We start from the raw sequence: 17647 nt of genomic DNA on the forward strand, positions 1-17647 counted from the left end.
AGTCAAGCTCAAAGGATTGAAAGTGGAACCAATATTGGTGGATGACCCTTGTGATGACTCAATAACTCTCCTAGAGTTTAAGTGAAGAGAGAAGATTAATCACGATAGTGTAAAAAGGGTGATTTTAAAACGTCCATAGGTCAACGATGGAGAATCCAATTGATGCAAATAAGGTATCAAATCAAATATTGTCGAAAGCCCTTTCCAACGAGCCAAAAATTACCAAATTCGGAGTTCATTTGGGGGTCCAACCATGGACGGTAAGTTGGGCCGTTTGGGTGAACCAACCCCCCCCCCCCCCCCATTTTCTATTTAGGGGCAAAATTGGAATTTCGGGTTTTTAAGCCCTATTATGTTTTATCTCATCCGAAACGCATTTTGGGAGGCTAGAATGAGGCGGGGGCTTGGAGAAAAGGAAAAAGGAAGGAGAAGAGTATTTCCCATCCAATCAAAAGTACTCTGCGACTCAGATTATTGCAGGAACAGTTGAAGGAGGTGAGAATTCTTAAACCGTTTTCTTATACATGGTTCTAGGAGTAATTTCTTTTCTCTTCATTTGGGAGATCTTGAAAAGGAAGGTTATTAGGTATCTTGGATGATTTCCTTTTCTTGTATTAATATTCCTTTTGTGTTTGGGAGTAATGGTTTGTCCCCTTGCAAAAGATTTTGGAATTTGACTCCCCGGGTCACCCATGGGTGATTTAAGAGCCAAATTTGGGGCTTTTTGAGCTGAATCAAATTTAATCAAATTGAAGATACCCGTAGGATCCTTTTGTTGCTAATTAACTTCCCCCAAAGTTTTGTTTTGTTATAGACTTCGAATTTGTGGCGAATTAGAGACCAATTATGTGTGAGGTTGAAAACTACCCTTTTTAACCTAGTTTTTAGATTTGAATTTCCGTGGGAAGATTTTGGGATATCCTTTGAAACCCAAATTGACTCTAATTTGTGATAATTATTTCTTTTGCATAAATAGGTTTATATATCTTTAGTCACCAACTTGTGGGAATGAATTATTAAACTTTGGAGGAAGAACAAAGTAAAAGGTGAGGAATATACTTAACCTTATATTACATGTATAATGATGTTAGTTAATTTTCATTATTTATATCTTGAATTGCTTTAGTATTATCTTGCCGTTATGTATGTGACTGTTGAAAGGTAAATAAATATATTTGCTTCTAATTGTCAATATTCATTAAATGGTGATATGAGAATGTATGAGATGGATGAGATTGAATGGATTGAGTTTTTCTTTTACTTAAATTATTGTTATAAAAATATATAGATGATATTGAATTAAATTTCTCATTCTATTTCATGTTGCAAACTAGGGTTGTGGGTTCACCCATTGCCCTAGTGACATTATGTGATTGCCCTTTTGGCATTTATGCCATAGGATACCAGAGGAAGCGGTATGGAACGCATTCATATGGTGCCCTTGGCGCTTCCCGATTTACTGATTGACATACCTAGGACATGATCTAGAAATGTTGGGTTAGGTGACCTCATGAGTACTACTACCCTTTCGGCAGGGGTATTGAAGCCGGTTAACCCGTGATGTTAGTGGCTGGGTCCTGTGTGTCAAGCAAGCCCACTATCATCATAGAGAGGTAGGGTTGCATATAATAGATAAGGGCTAATGGGCGCTCAATGGAGATCATCTTGTCCATTATATGTGGATGACCATTGGGTTAAGGAATGGGGTCCAACAGATGCCTCCCATTGAGGATTTCATTCATAGGTGGGAAAGTATCGAACCAAAAGGGCACTAGGCATGAGGGGAGATATTGGATACTGAACCGAGTTGGTTGGTGCCATAAGGGAAGTATCTATACCACATGTAGTACGAGACCGTATGACTTTGCATTGGGCCTAGGATTATCCTTGACATGTGCCATATCTTATACCAATGGTGATGTGAGAGAGTGGTGATCTAATCCCCAACCATGGCTTGACAAGACTTTACACAACAACCACAAAGAACCCAGCAAACGTGCTTGAGTGCCATGAGGGAAGAGTGATGAGACCGCCCAAAGAAGACTGGTGTGTGACTTAATGCGTGTCTACCATAGAGACTTCATGATAGAGTTAGGAGCATAATCATTTATATATCATATCATTGTCATTAATTACATTATTGATATTAATGTTATATGTGTGGTATGGAATCTTGTGAATGAATGCATGATATGATGTTGAGTTGACCTCATTGAGTTCTTTTGAATTCATTCCTTTTATATGCTTTTTTTCTATTAGATTATACTGCAAGTTATGATGACTCTTTCCAAATGGAGGATTCGCTGCCGACTTATCTTCTTGAAGAAGTGACCGAAGAAGAAGTGGACGCACTTGGAGCTAAATGTTAGTGTGGATTCCATTAGAGAATTAGTCTAGTTTATTTTTTGTTGCCGCTGAAGAAAACCATCATCTTTTCTTTTCAAAACTCTGATGTTATATTTTTTTGATTTGAAGTAACAAATGATTGTAATCATTATTTAAGATTTGATAATTTATTACTTGAACTTGATTTATTCTTGTCCATTTAATTATGCTATATTATGCTTTGTATGGATTTGTCACTGATCCTAGATCTTGCGGTGTATCACCCCTAGAGGCATTCGGGTATGATCGGATCCGGCTGGGTGGGGTGTGACATCTTTGGACCTAGAATTTAGGTTCATGTTAGTATCATGGGGGTTACTATAATGCCCATACAGAGCCTTGAATGGAGCCACGCTAATTGTCAGCTAGTAATTGTTATTATTGGCAAACTCTACCAATAGGAGGTGACCATCCCAATTACCGCCCATGTCTACTACACAAGCTCTGCGCAACCGACAAACGGATCAGCAAAACCCGGGGAAACAGACAGAAACGAGACACCCCAAACGGAACCGAGAAGGGAGGGGGAACCGGAGATTCAAAAAGCACATTCACACCAAAATCATGCGTCAAATAGTTTTGGTGATCACATTTTCTCCACAACCAAACATTAATTTTAAATTGTCCAGTTGAATTAGATATTTGTCTCCACTCGGTCACGGGCCCTTAGCATATCTTCCAATATATGGATCGTCATTTCTGATTGTCCATCCGTTTGAGGATGATGAGCTTTACTCAAATTTAGATGGGTTCCTAGTGCTTTCTATTGGCTACTCTAGAAAAGAGAGGTAAGCCTCAGATCTCTATCAAATACAATGCTACTGTAGTCTCACGATGTTGTAAACATAGAACCTTGCCAATTTGCCCATGGTGTAAGTGATCTTCATCGGTACAAAATGGGTTGATTTTGTCAGCCTACCCACTATGACCAATACCCTATCCATTCCCTTGCCTGTACAAGGCAAACCTGATAAGCATGCATTTACCATTATTTATTTGATTTAATTCCCCATATTTATTTAATTAAAGAGAGCTAATTGAGTATTTTTGTGTATTTTTCAGGAATAAGGTGATTTTGGTTATTAGAGATAATATGGAGTAAAGTTGACAAATATATTAGATATTGGTGGATTTTAAATCATGGCATTCAATCTTGTTGCTCAATAAATCATGAAAAGTGAGATCTTAGCCAAATTGAAAATAGGTGGAGGTCTAAGGAACAAAATTGGTAATAAATCTAAAAATCGGGTAAACAAACCTACCTTCAATATTTTGGGCATATCTCTCTCGTATGAATTTGGATTTCTGTGATTCAAATGCTATGGAACAATATTGAAAATATCTACAACTTTCTAGTTTTGAGTTTTTCCAAAATCCGAACGAATAAATGTCTAATCTACGGGTAAAGAGAGGGCATTCATTGTGTATGGGAGAGATAAAAGAGAAGCTAGCCACAGAGAAGAGGAGAAGACAGCGAACGCAGCTCTCATCTCTCTCATTGCTGAAAAAAAAGACCACATCTCTCTCTCTCTCTCTCTCTCCCCCTATGTTTCATCTTTATTTTCTTATGAACTTTGTGATAATGAGTAGCTAGTTCCTTTTCTTTGGGATGTAGATGAACCATGTTTATTTCATTAATTTGATTGTTCTATATTTTCTAGTTGATTGTGTTTGAGTTTGGCCAAAGATGTTTTATAACTCAGCAAACTAAGCGTGCCAAGCTTCCGCGAAGGACGATAGTCTTGCGAACATAGAGCATATCTAGGAAGACCATCCCTAATTTGCTTTGAAGTGTAGAGTTATATCGGTTAGGGAAAAGCATTGGAGATTCAAAATCCCAAAGATCTTCACGTATTCATAGTTAACGTTTTTGCATTAATTAGTAGATTTAGTTTAAATTTAGTTTTGTTGAATTCAATCTTAGTGACTTAGCCTTTTAGTTCCCCATAGTTCAACCCCGTACTTTTTTCTTGCTAGATTAGTATAGGATTTTATTTTTGATTGGTTAGCGACACGATCAAAACCTATAACAAAATCCATAGTGATGTCCTCCCACTTTCAACTAGTTACTGGGAGTGGTTTCAGGAGACTCAACGATGGTTGTTTAACAGCTTTCACTCATTGGAAACTACTACACCTGGCAACAAAGTCTTCAACATCATTCTTCATACTAGTCCACCAAAAATGCTTTTTCAGGTCCTGATACATCTTTGTGCTACCAAGGTGGATGGTGAATACAGACTGATGAGCTTCACTTAAGATCTCCTTCATGAGTTCTTTCACTTGTTGGCACACATATTCTTCATCTGAACACCAAAGCACCATCAAAGGCTAAGGAGAAATCTGGTATTTCCTACAAATTCGAAGAAATCAGCTAAATCTTCTTCGCCACTTCAGGATTAGTAGGCTACTCTATAATTCTATCCCTTAAGGTAGGTTGAATTGTTAAAGCTACTAAGATAGCTTCTAAACCTTCTCGCAAAATCTCTAACCCCATTTTGATGATGGAGTACAACAAGCATTTACTAAAAGACACCAAATCTACACTCTATTGGTTGCTCTTCCCACTAAAAGCATTGGAAACCACATTTGACTTTCCACGGTGATTCCAGATGTTGTAGTCCTTTACAAATTCCAACCATCTGTGCTATTTCAAACTCTTATGATCGGTATATATACCTATCCTCTCACCATATAAGTAATGACACCATACCTTCAAGGCAAACACTACCGTTACAAGTTCTAAGTCATGTGTAGGGTAGTTGTATTCATAACTTTCAATTGCCTAGAAGCATATGCCACTATTTTTCCATGATGCATTAGGACACATCCCATACCAACCTTAGATGCATTTGTATACACCGTCAAACCTCTAGAGTCATCTACTATTGTCAAATTTGGAGCGCTAGTCAACCTATTCTTAACTTTCACATGCTTTGTTCCATTCAAATTTAACCCCTTTCCTCATAAGCTTCGTCATTGGTGCTAATAATCTAGAAAGATTCTCGATGAAGCGCCGATAATATCCAGCCATACCCAAGAAACTTCTGATTTCTATGATTGTCTTGCATCTATCCAATCTTCCACAACCTTAACCTTTTCTGGATTAAATCTAATCCCTTCATCTGACACTATATGTCCTAAGAATACTACTTTGGACCACCAAAAATCACACTTACTAAACTTGGCTAACAATCTCTTCTCTCTCAATCGCTGCATAGCAAATCTCAAATGCTTAGCATGTTCCTTTTTATTCTTCAAGTAGATAAAAGTATCAATAATAAACACAATGAAGAACTTGTCAAATACATCCTAAAATACCCGGTTCATCAAATCCATCAATGTTGTTGGTGCATTAGTAAGTCCAAACGGCATAACTCTGAACTCACAATGCCCATATCTAGTCCTAAATGCAGTGTTACAAATATCATTGGCTTTTGCTCTCAGCTAATGAAACCCATATCTTAGGTCAATCTTTGATAACACTGCTACACCTTTCAACTAATCGAACAATTCATCAATTCTAAGAAGAGGGTATTTGTTCTCGATAGTCAGCTTATTCAACTTACGATAGTCTATGCACAGCCGCATGCTAACATCTTTCTTCTTCATAGACGGAATAGGGGCACCCCAAGGTGATACACTAGGTTGGATGAACCCCTTGTCAAGTAACTCCTTCAACTAAGCTTGCAGTTCCTTTAGCTCTGTTGGTTCCATTATGTATGGAGCTTTTGATATTGGAGGTGCTCCCAAAATCAAGTCAATGGTGAACTCTAATTCCCTCTCAGATGGCAAACCCGACAACTCTTCTGGAAACACATCCACAAAATCCTTGACCACTTCAATGCTCTTAATCGACTTTTCATCGCTTGATGCATCTACCGAGAAGGCAAGTAGTCCAACATTTTTAATCAATGCTTTGACTCTAACTACCGCTGCAATAGCTTTTCTTCTAGGCTTCCCTTATTTACTTTGAAATTCGAAAGGAGGGGCATCTTTAGGATGGAATTGCACTTTCCTCTCACAACACAAAATAATAGCCTAGTGTCCAATCAACCTGTCCATACCAAGTATAACATTAAAATCTATCATATCCAACTTCACCAGACTAGCATTCAATTTAAATGATGATGATCTGAATGAATGAGATGCACTAATATCAGATAAAACAAATGCAAAGATAGATGCTACTAAGATAGTACTTGTAACAACATCATGCTCAAACTTTGGTTTAGTCCCGATAAGACTATAAACTTTCCTGCTGGAGGATTCTACATTGGTCTTGTTGCTTTTAGAGGCTACTTAGGACAAAGGCAAGAAACATGACCTATCTTCCCACAAGTGTAGCATACAATGTCCTTCTAGGTTGTCGTTGCTGCTGGAACTAGATCTAGGGTTCTCTGATTACCAACTGTCAGACGAGGGTTTGTATACACCGGTCCAATCATCTGGGTGCTTCTAGCTCGACATACCGTTACATAATTTGTTCCATAACCCACACCTCTAGGCTGATAGGTGGGAGTGGGATAGGGAGCATGCCTAGTGAATCTCATGTTATTCCTATCCACAAAATTGTTCTTGTTTGTTATAGACCTTTGCAAGTGATAGGCTTCTTTCCCCTTCTTGGTTGTCTGCTCCACTTGAGCATAACTCTCTTCTAGTAGTACCGAGAGATATGTCTGAATTGAAGGCTTGAGTCACTTAAAGAATTTATTTGCCTTCTCCAAATCTACTTTCATTGATTCTGGTGAGAAGAAGAATAGTTCCTCAAACTTTTGCTGATATTTCAATATCGATATCCATCCCTATGTGGGTGCCATAAACTTAGATTCCTTTGCATCTCTGTAGACTTTGGGAAGTAAATCTTGTAGAATGCATCCTTGAATATACCGCATGTGATGTTCTAGTGGAGAGCTTCTAAAACAGGTGGGGTAACATTCCACCAAGCATTAGCTTCGTGTGGTAGCTTATGTTCCACACACAAGATCTTTTGGACCTCGGTACATTGTAGGTACTTGAAAGCCTTTTCCATCTCTTGGATCCACTTATTTGGCTGCAAGGCATCCTTAGTGACTCTAGTAAAAACAGGTACCTAGAGCTTCAGAAGATGCTCTATTAGCTTAGCATGTGGTCCCATAGGAAAACCACTTGCATTTGCACCTGCTGCAGGTGTACCAGCTCCATTAGGATTAGGAGGAGTTGCGTGTCTTGCCTAATGCATAGCCGTGAATCCCTACATCATATTATTGAAATGATTCTGTTGTTGATGCATAACATTTCCTAATATATTCGTGACATCATGTACTATCACCCCTGTAGGAGGATTAGGTTGTTTAGGGTTTCCACCAAGTGGAGGAATTCCATTGTCATCATTTCCACCACCACCACAAAGCTAGACTTAGTTTCTTTTTCTTTTTGGCCATTTTGATTTCATAGCTTATGTAGTTCTGCATTTTATTTCTAATTCATTTATGTTATAATTGTAAAGTGTGAGTTTAGTATGCTCTGACTTATGTACATAAACTTAATTAAATTAATGAAATTATAGTTATGCTTGTTTCACTTAAGTTATTCTCTCTTATCCATTTTCTTGTTGTTCATTACTATTGTATGCATTAAACTTTGATTATTGTACATTATACTATTTCAGAGTTCATTATGTTTTTTTATTGCCTAGACTACTTTGTTGTTGTACCTATTATTCACTTCTAGTATTGGGGGGGGGTCACTTCTTTATTTATAACCCAAATTGCTTAAGTAGTGTGTGTATAATTTTATAATGAAGTCATATAATCTTGGCTTTGATACCACCTCTATCACACCTCACTCAATGGTATCGAATCCACCACGATTACCTATGGATGTGATCCACGGTCACAAGATCAGGTTTCAACCACAGTAGTAAATAATGCACACAAAACCATAATCAAGAGCAAAGAGTAAATAATCCAATAATAAATGGAAGTAATAAATGTCAAAATCCCTAAATGAATCTCAAAGAAAATCTATAAGCGGAAGGAAGGGAATAATCCAACTAAGGTTTACAATTAGTTTTAAGTGCCTTATAGGTCTTGGTTTTGTCTAACAAATTAGACAAGCGTATACATAACCCAATCAAGGGCACCATGCTCTCATAGGTAATCTCTCGATGCTCAGAAGGGTTGGACTCCAAGGAGCAATCTAAACAGGCACGAGTCTCCCTATGCCTCAAAGTCCTCTCCTGTCAGTTCATTTACTATTTCGCCGGCGTTGAACGCTCTCTAGGAAAAAGGTTCCCCCAAGACTTGCAAAGTAATCTGAAGAAAACAACAAATCCACAAGGGTGAGTTCCACAAAACTCAATAAGATAAACAACTCACATATATCAGGATAGCATGAGATGCAGAAATGCAAGGATGCAGTGATACTCTAGATATGCACCTAGTAAGTCAACCATGAGGGTCTCTACCTAGGTAGACACTCATTAATATGAACACCAACCTCCTTTGGTAGTCTCACACATACCTTTCACGGCATCCAATTGACTTTTGGGCATCACAACCAAAGTATGAGATACAAGTCCAATCTGACCATGGTTAAGGGATATAGGGCCACATTCTCTCACTACGACCATTGGTATGAGTTTGGCTCATTTCAGGGATATCCTAACCCAATGCAAGGTCATGAAGGTGACATATTACATTCAGATGCCTTTCCTCATGCCTAATGCCTTTATGGTCAAGTATCCTTATCCACCTAGGAGTTTCTAAATCCTCATGGGATGGGTACCAATTGTTAGATTTGGCAATCTAAAACCCTATGGTTTTCCAAATATGATAGGGTGGGTGCCTCTCGTATCACCTCACGAGATGGTAACCAATTGTTGGACGCCCATGAGTCCAACCCTCAACATATGCAACCTTGCCATGAATGATACGCCACCAGGCATGTGTCTCCTCAAGGGATGGTTACCAACTATTGGACACCCACTAGTGCCCTACTACTATCATGAATCACTCATCTTTAATTCCCATGCCGAAGGGGTAGTAGCATGTACATGGGTAACCTAACCATGCATCTAGACATCCTAAAATGCATAACCAACAACTATATGATGCACTAAAGGCAACAAGGGCAATGGTCTAGGCCACAACCTCTGATGGATCAAGTTAGATATACAAACCCGATGCATTCCCAAGCCAAAATCACGCATTCCAACATACCACATTAAGTAAATTAAGTAAAGAACAATATAAGTAATCATGACTAATATCTACAAAGTAAACATGCTTAAATAGTAAGCTACAACATATTAAAGTGACAAGAACATGCTTGGATTAACAAAGGAGATAGCATATTAAATAGTAAGCTACAACATATTAAAGTGACAAAAACATGCTTAGATTAACAAAGGAGATAGCATATTAAACAATCAAGCATAAGTGAAATTGTTCCCCTTACCTAATTAATGTACAAAACCTTTTGTATGTGTTGGTTTCACCCAAACCAATTATAATTACATTCATGTTTTAAAATCAATCTGGCCAAATCACACTCCAAAACAAAGTTAGAAACAAAGCCGGTTGGTTAGTCAACAAACTACCTATAGCAACTACCAGGTCTCTTTAGCAGATTCCATACCCAAAATTCACACTGTTGATCCCCTATCTTTGATTAGTTTTGGAGTGATCCAATGCGTAAATCATGGCTCTGAAACACCTATTAAACATCCAAAATAAGAAAACTAAAGGAAACCTTATTCTAGATCAGATCTGAAAAATAGAAATCCTTCTCTAGAAGAATACGCCATCAGATCAGTTATAGATCTTATTCATTTGGCTTGATTTGATTGGGATTGATGGTTCTCACTGATTTTCCCAACCAAAACAACTTCTAGTGGAGGTTTCCCCAAAATAACTCCTTTAAAGAATAAATTAATAGAAGAAAAAGCATAGGAGTTAGTTTTTCTTACCTCCAAGATCCAAATCCAATGAAGCCACGTGGTTTTCTTTGCGAAGTGTGCATCCTCTTGGCTTTCCACGTACTCTCTGACCTCTCTACCGTCAAAGAATAAAATAATAACAAAAAAGAGGCTTTAAATAGAGGTTTCAGAGGTGAAATTCGTGAGAATCTCCATAAATGACCAATTGAATAGCTAGGGTGGCGATTGATTGGTCTATTGTTCACCTGGAGCGATTGTCACCTAGTATTTTGCAGTACAAGGGTGGTTTGCCTCCCCAGTTAGTCCTTAACATTGATACAGGCCTAGGGAGCATTCTAAGGGCTCTTACCTAGTTTAATGGCATCTCCCAACTCTATCTCTTTTGAGCTGGAAATCCATTTGCCTAAACCATCTTGAATCTTGTTCAATCTTCTTCCGGTTTTTAAAGAAGCAGGAGTGCTACCATCTTCATCATCCAGATCCATGGGGTCAATGCCAAACCATTGTCTTCAAGTTGGATGGCCCACAACTTCTTCCCACTGGATGCTTGGATTCTCAGACATGAAATTATGGTTTTGGGTTAGGACTTGGGGTTATCATTGGTACATCAAATTTCAAGGACAAAATTCCTTATTACAAGGGGAGGATGTGAAATCGTAACCCGATAACCCATCATTTGCAAGTCCAAGGACTCGGAGTGCTAGAAGAATGTAATTGTGGGCCATTCGAGTCAAGGTCTGAGTTCGAGAGTTGAATGCATGGACACATATGAGATAAGAGATGATCCGTGATGAACACATTTATGTGAAATATTAGAACATAAAGCATGCATTTTTTACATTTAGAGCGGAGTTACCTTAGGTTTTATGTTGTTTTTGCAGATATTAAAATTTTTAGAGATTTGAGCAAATATTTGGAGTTTTGGGTATGAAACATGCAATTTTACATGTCAAGAGGTCAATTCAAATTCTCAAATGCGAAAAAGGCCTGATTTGGAGCATGATGGGTTAGAGATGCGATTTGTGCTAACTCCAAAATATCTTAGAAATAAAGAAGCCAATTGTGATCTACGATTGAGATTTGTTAGGATTATTTTATTTTATTTTACTTTATTATAATTGAAAAATGTATGGGACCCACAAGTAGTCAAAGATTAAGATTCTACTTTTTTTTCTATAGATTTTCTAGAAGATTATATTTTATTTATTTCCCTAATTATTTTCTCTCTCTCTCCCCACTTTCTATTTCTTTTACTTTACTATTATATTTTTTTTCTTTACTTAACCCATTACTTTTCTAAAAGTGTGTGTGTGTGTATATATATATATATATATATATATTTTATTTCTTTTCTCCACTTATTCTCTCTCTCTCTCTCCATTCCATACGATTTTATTACTCTTATTATTTTATTTTCTCTATTCTTTCTATCTCCAAGTTTTTTACTTTTTTTATTCTTTGATTTAATTTTTCATAATTATTATTCTTATTTATTATTATTTCTTTCCTTATTTGTAAATCATTCACCACATAAATATACCCCCTCCTTCTTAAACCTAGGTTTACACCTTCTATTCTCTTTAACTGGTTTAGGTTTTCTCTAGTTCTTTGATTATTTGTGGTTCTAGTTTCTAGATTAAATGTTTAGGTTTAATTTTTCTATGTAATGCAAGGAATATTCAAGTTATTTAGTTTATTTTATGCAAGTGTATTTTCTTTCTTTTGATTAATGCAATTTCAATTTTAATTTTAAGTTCAAGCTTCAAGTTTCAAGTTTCAATTTCGAAGAGGATTCGTTTTTCTCTAGGTCTAGCAATTGCAGATTTGGATGATTCCATATCTGGTTGTTAGGGTTAGTTGAGATTCGAATCGATCATTCAAGGTTTATTTTTGTCATTCGAGATTCAAAGATGCAAGTAAATAACCTTCATCAATAATCTTCTCTCCCCCCTCCATTCCCGCTTCTGTCTACCCCTCCATATTCTTAACTTAGGATATACTTTTTTATGTTTATTTATTTTTCCCTTTCCCCTTGGGTCCTTATTCAAATATGCCTACAATCGTGCCTCTCTTTAGTTAAGGTTTCCATTTTTATTTATTGATTTGTTATTTGTTTTGTTATTACTTTCTGCATTTTTTTCTTTAATATCCGTTCCCTTGATCGATGGACTGTAAGCTACGGCACAGGGTCCATGATCAAAATCATCATAGTTATACTCCCCTTCCCTCGATCCAGAACTAACACTCGAATCACTTCACTTTGATTTGTTTATTTATTTATTGTTCGCATCTTTTATTCTTGCTTTTTATTTATGGATTTTTTTATTCATTAGATGTTTATGTTAGGATCGCTCATTTAGTTTAATTAATTAGTTACAATTTTGAATCCTTACATTCTCGCGTTACCATTAAGAAGTTAAATTCTAAGTGGCATATCTCCCTAAGATTGACCCGTTAGCTACATGATATCGTGCACTTGCAATTACTTTTATTTTGCAAACAATCCAACCACCATATATGATTTTGGAAGGAGAGAGAAAGCCAACCCGGATTGCTTAGAAAGGTAGATTTAGCATGCACGAAAATCAAGGTTAGAAGACCTCAATGCCTAGGTAAACATTACCATTAAACCCAAGCATGTTTAGAAGATTCTCCTAACCAAAGCCTAAACGAAACCGCTTTCGTATGAAGAGGATATGGGGCATGTTGGGAAATGTCAAGTCAACATTGTCACATCAACATTTATTAGTTTTGATGATAACAAACACAAATTACTAAATGTCTACATTAAGTGATGTTTTATCCAGCTCATTACTAAAGTGGACCGATTCTAATTCATTGGATCAAACTCACTAGATGCTCAAGCCCAAGTCAAGTCAAGCAATCTTGACAAAGAGTATCAAGTTTAATACACAAAAATATGCGAAGATCAAGATTTAGATCAATTTTGGACTTAAGCCACTTTCACATACACGCATATGTAACCACACTAATTATATGCATGTCATGTCACTAGACTAACCTAGGACATAGTAGGAAGGTGATGGGGCTTAGGTTTGACCAAAAAGACCAAAAACCCAAGCCAAATCCAAGTCCTAAAGTGGACTAGCTATTGTGTTGCAAACGGACGCCCTTCTAGTCACAGTAGGCCAAATGAAATGTTCGTTTGGCCAGATGGCATTCCGTCTGGTCCTAACTCAAGCCCAATGACTATAGATATTTTTTTAGACGAAGCTCCATCTTGTTAGATGGATGTTTGTCTGGAGTAAAATTTTACTGAAAATTTATATCCGTTGGGAGGTTGGGCCAAGCAATTGAATGGCTTCTTTATAAGCCCAACCACCCCCGATTTGAGAGGTTTTACCTTGCCCATTGAACTATTACTCCCTCACAACTCTCAAAGCTTGAATTAGCATTAATCATTAGCCTTCCAACTCCATCCAACTTTGAAGGACATTCCAAAGTTGTTAAGCAATCTCATTGGAGTCAAGCTTGAAGTTATTGAAGGCCATTGGGACTTTTTGTTGGTGCATTGCATTTCTTGAAGTATTCATTACATCACATTCACACAAAGGGTAAAGTGTCACTCCCCTTGTTAGGTAATATCCTTCACTTCTTAAAATTGTATTGATTGTTCAATTCTAGTTTAGGTTGATTAGAATTGGTAGAGGGTGCTCTTGCCCTATTTAGAACAAACATTGTAAAGGGTTCTCTTGCCCTACTTAGTAACAAAGATTGTAAAGGGCGCTCTTGCCCTAGTAAACATAAATTGTAAAGGGTTTGATCTCCACCCATTGTATGAAAGAGAATCACTAGTGGAATACTCTCTTGAGGCCAAGAGAGGAGTGGGTGTAGACTTGCAAAGTCGAACCACTATAAATCATTGTGTTGTGATTGTATAATATCATTTAAATATTCAATTTATCTTGAAATTACAATTAAATCGAGAAATTGGGACAATCCACTAGTTACAACCTAATCACCCCCCCCCTCTAGGTTGTATTAACAGGGTGGTCTCCCAAAGGTAGTTGGTTTAGTTGACTGACCGCTCCTACCTAGAAAATGGCATTTTTGGGTTTTTGATGTTTAAACAATATTTTATTGTTCTTTTGCCTCACAAACGAATATTTTATGTTCTTGGAGGCTAAGAGCTTGGGAGAAGAGAAGAGCTCAGGGAGTGAAAGAATCCCTGGAAGTTTGGGTGTGCCGAAGCACGAATCGCAAGGATAAAGGCAAATAGAGGTAAGAAAACCCTCATTTCTTCCTTGCCATCAAATTTGTTGGTGTATTTATTGTGGTAGATGGCATTGATGGTGGTGCTTGTGGTAGTTGATGAAATTGGTTGTTGATTGACAATCTTTATTATGTCTCCCAACCCCCCCCCCCCCTGTTGAATGGTAATTTTTGTTGTTCCCCCCATTTATGCTTGATTCGCCAACTCAAAAATGCTCTCGGGAAGCTGTCTGTTAACCAATTTGGGGATCTATGTTAGGAGACTTTGTTTGATGTCAGGGGAGTGCTTTCGGAGCATAATCATTGTTCCATTGCAAGTCTAAAACCTAGGAGTCAAAATGAAGCAAGAAGAGGACCAATCTTTTTGCACCCATAGGCGGTCCACTAGTGGCCGACCTAGAAGGCCAAAAGACCAGCCCTCCTTGGGTTCAATCGGGTGACTTTGTCTGGTTTTCATCCAATTCAGTTGTTCTACATGATTTTTCTAGGTCTTGGGTGATTATTTGACAACAATTCATTGGTTTGCTCAACTATCAGGAGCATATAAATTAGGGATAATTACTATTGCCCCCTTGTACTTTGGTTTTATTACTAATCAAACCTCTTTCTTTATGAAATTACTGTTGCCCCCCTCACTTCTAACGGTGTTAAGTGGTTGTTAACATCAAATATGTAATGTCTATTTTGCCCTTTATTAAAATTAAGAAGTTAAAAAAATGACATTACCCTCATTTTTAGAAACTATATTGAATGTCAATTATATCCTTAAAATCTTATATTCTACAATAAATTTTGGCTTTGGTGGGACCACACACTTTGTACAATGGTTAGTATATATTAGGAGATTTTCAGTTTTCAACTTTGAATTACATTTGATATTTCCTAATATTTTAGTTTCTATTTTAAGTTTTATTTAATCACATATTTCCTTTATTCGGCAAATTCTTTTTAGAGAAGAAAAATCAAGTATTTTCTTTATTTGGTAGTTTCTTTTTAGAAAAGAAAATTTAATTTAAAGTTAATTTCCCTCCATAGTTAATTAAAGATAGTATTATAACTTGCAAAAGAGTAAATAAGTAAAGAGATAATTGTAGGGTTATTTTTGGGTTTTTGAAAATACATAAAGATGCCACATCATCAGTAAACTAACTGAGCTTAACAGGAGGGGGCATTAGTAATTTTAGACAAAGTTAAAGGTTGGATTAGCAATTTTAAAAAGTAGAGGGGATAAAGTAGTAATAAAATCAAAGTACAAGGGGACAACAGTAATTATCCCTATAAATTAATTAAGAACATGTAGCAAATTGACGTTGCTAGTATTGTTGTTGAAATACTATATTAGAAGCATGAAAGGTGGAGAAAGTTTTCCCTAATAATTCCTCATCAATGAGCTTGACACCACATAACTCAAGTTGGGAAACAATTTCAATTAAAGCAGAATTATAATCAAACATTGATTTAAAATCTTGCAAGATGCTACCAGTCATACTGTGCTTGAGGAAGAATAACAGTCTTGGTATGATCATACCTATCTTTCAAGCTTTTTCACAAGGTCTGAAGGTCTCGAACAGATAAATATAGAGTCTACAAACTCACATGCAAATGACGAATAAAAATTAATGCATTTGCTTTATCTTTTTCAATTGAGGTTTCAATTTATGTAATTGCATTAGCGAGACCTTGCCCTTGAAGTTGCATTTCCATGTCAAGGCATTAGAACAGATAATTTCTTCCACTAACTTCTAGGTTGAGGGACCTGGGCTTTTCAATATTTGCCACAATACTATACAAAAAAATCCTTAATTAATTAGAAGGATTGTAAATATCCACTAGCACTTAGGAGCATAATGGTATTTTTAGAATAAATAAATAAACAAAGAATTGATAGAAGAGGATGAACTAGAAAAATTGACAAAAGACCATACCTTTCGAACAAAATCTATTTTCTTAGTTGGTAGATCTCCAAACCGTAGTTGAATATCGTATAGACTACTCATGCTAATAACGTGTTATAAAACTCAAGGAGATATATTAAAGACAAAGAAGAAAAATTAGGACAAGATGAATCACTCATTTCATTGAGTTGTAATGTTCATTGAATGGTGTGCATTACATATTTATAGTAGAAGTAAATATATCTCTAATATAGAAATACCAGTCTTCAAAAAAATAAAATATATGATATTCAAATTGATTTTTGCACACAATTGGATGTCTTTGGTATGGAAGAATAGATTTCTACCCATGATAGAACATACATAGAATGGAAATGTAGATCCCCATTAGTTCTACGGATCACAATGCCAATTCCCCCTTTGTCAAAATCCCCGAGCAATGAGGCATTAGTATTAAGTTTAAAAAGAAAAACTAGCTAGAGAAGCCTTTTCCCCTCTCATTCCTGAGTTCTGCAAATACGTCCCTTTTACGATCTATCAAGGGTGTTATCGGAAAAAGAAGTTTTGCATTTGAGCGACTTTAAAAAAATCTAGTATAATTTAGTAGAAGAAGAATCAATATCAGGAGGAACAACGCCTAGAAAGTAAATCCAAACCCACAACCCCTTCACTAAAAGGTGTTGATATTACCAACAAAACAAACCTGCACCGGCATAAATTTTGAATGCTCCCAACCCCTAAATATCCTTAAGACACATGGAGAAGTAAATATGATTTCTTCTTCCCCTGAGCTTCCCATGTATCAAATGGGGATATATGGTCATGATATTTTAGACCACGGGGTTCCAACAGGGTCAAATCCAAAACTAAGACTCGCATGATGAGCTTGGTGATTTCGCCAGAGGAAAGGGAATTACACTGGACAACCCTGTGTCTAGATTACCTATTTGCTATTGCCATGGTGTTTCTGTCATGATGTGAGAAAAGGACAAGATCATGTTGATCCTCAAATGCAAACCTTGCTTCTCCTTTACCTCTCCTTTACCTTAATAGGGCAAACGATCTCATGCTTCTATTCAGGGCGACACATGAACGTAGCAAAATCCTCTATAATATTTGGGGCGGTGGATTCAACTAGCAGATATCACTTGTACCCGGGGTTCCCCTTGGTACACAACCTTAAAGGAGGTTGCTTCCCTAAGCTCCTTCACTG

The sequence above is a fragment of the Hakea prostrata genome, chromosome 3 (assembly GCF_041222555.1).
Source record: "Hakea prostrata isolate BN-2017 chromosome 3, UWA_Hpros_2, whole genome shotgun sequence".
NCBI lineage: Eukaryota > Viridiplantae > Streptophyta > Magnoliopsida > Proteales > Proteaceae > Hakea > Hakea prostrata.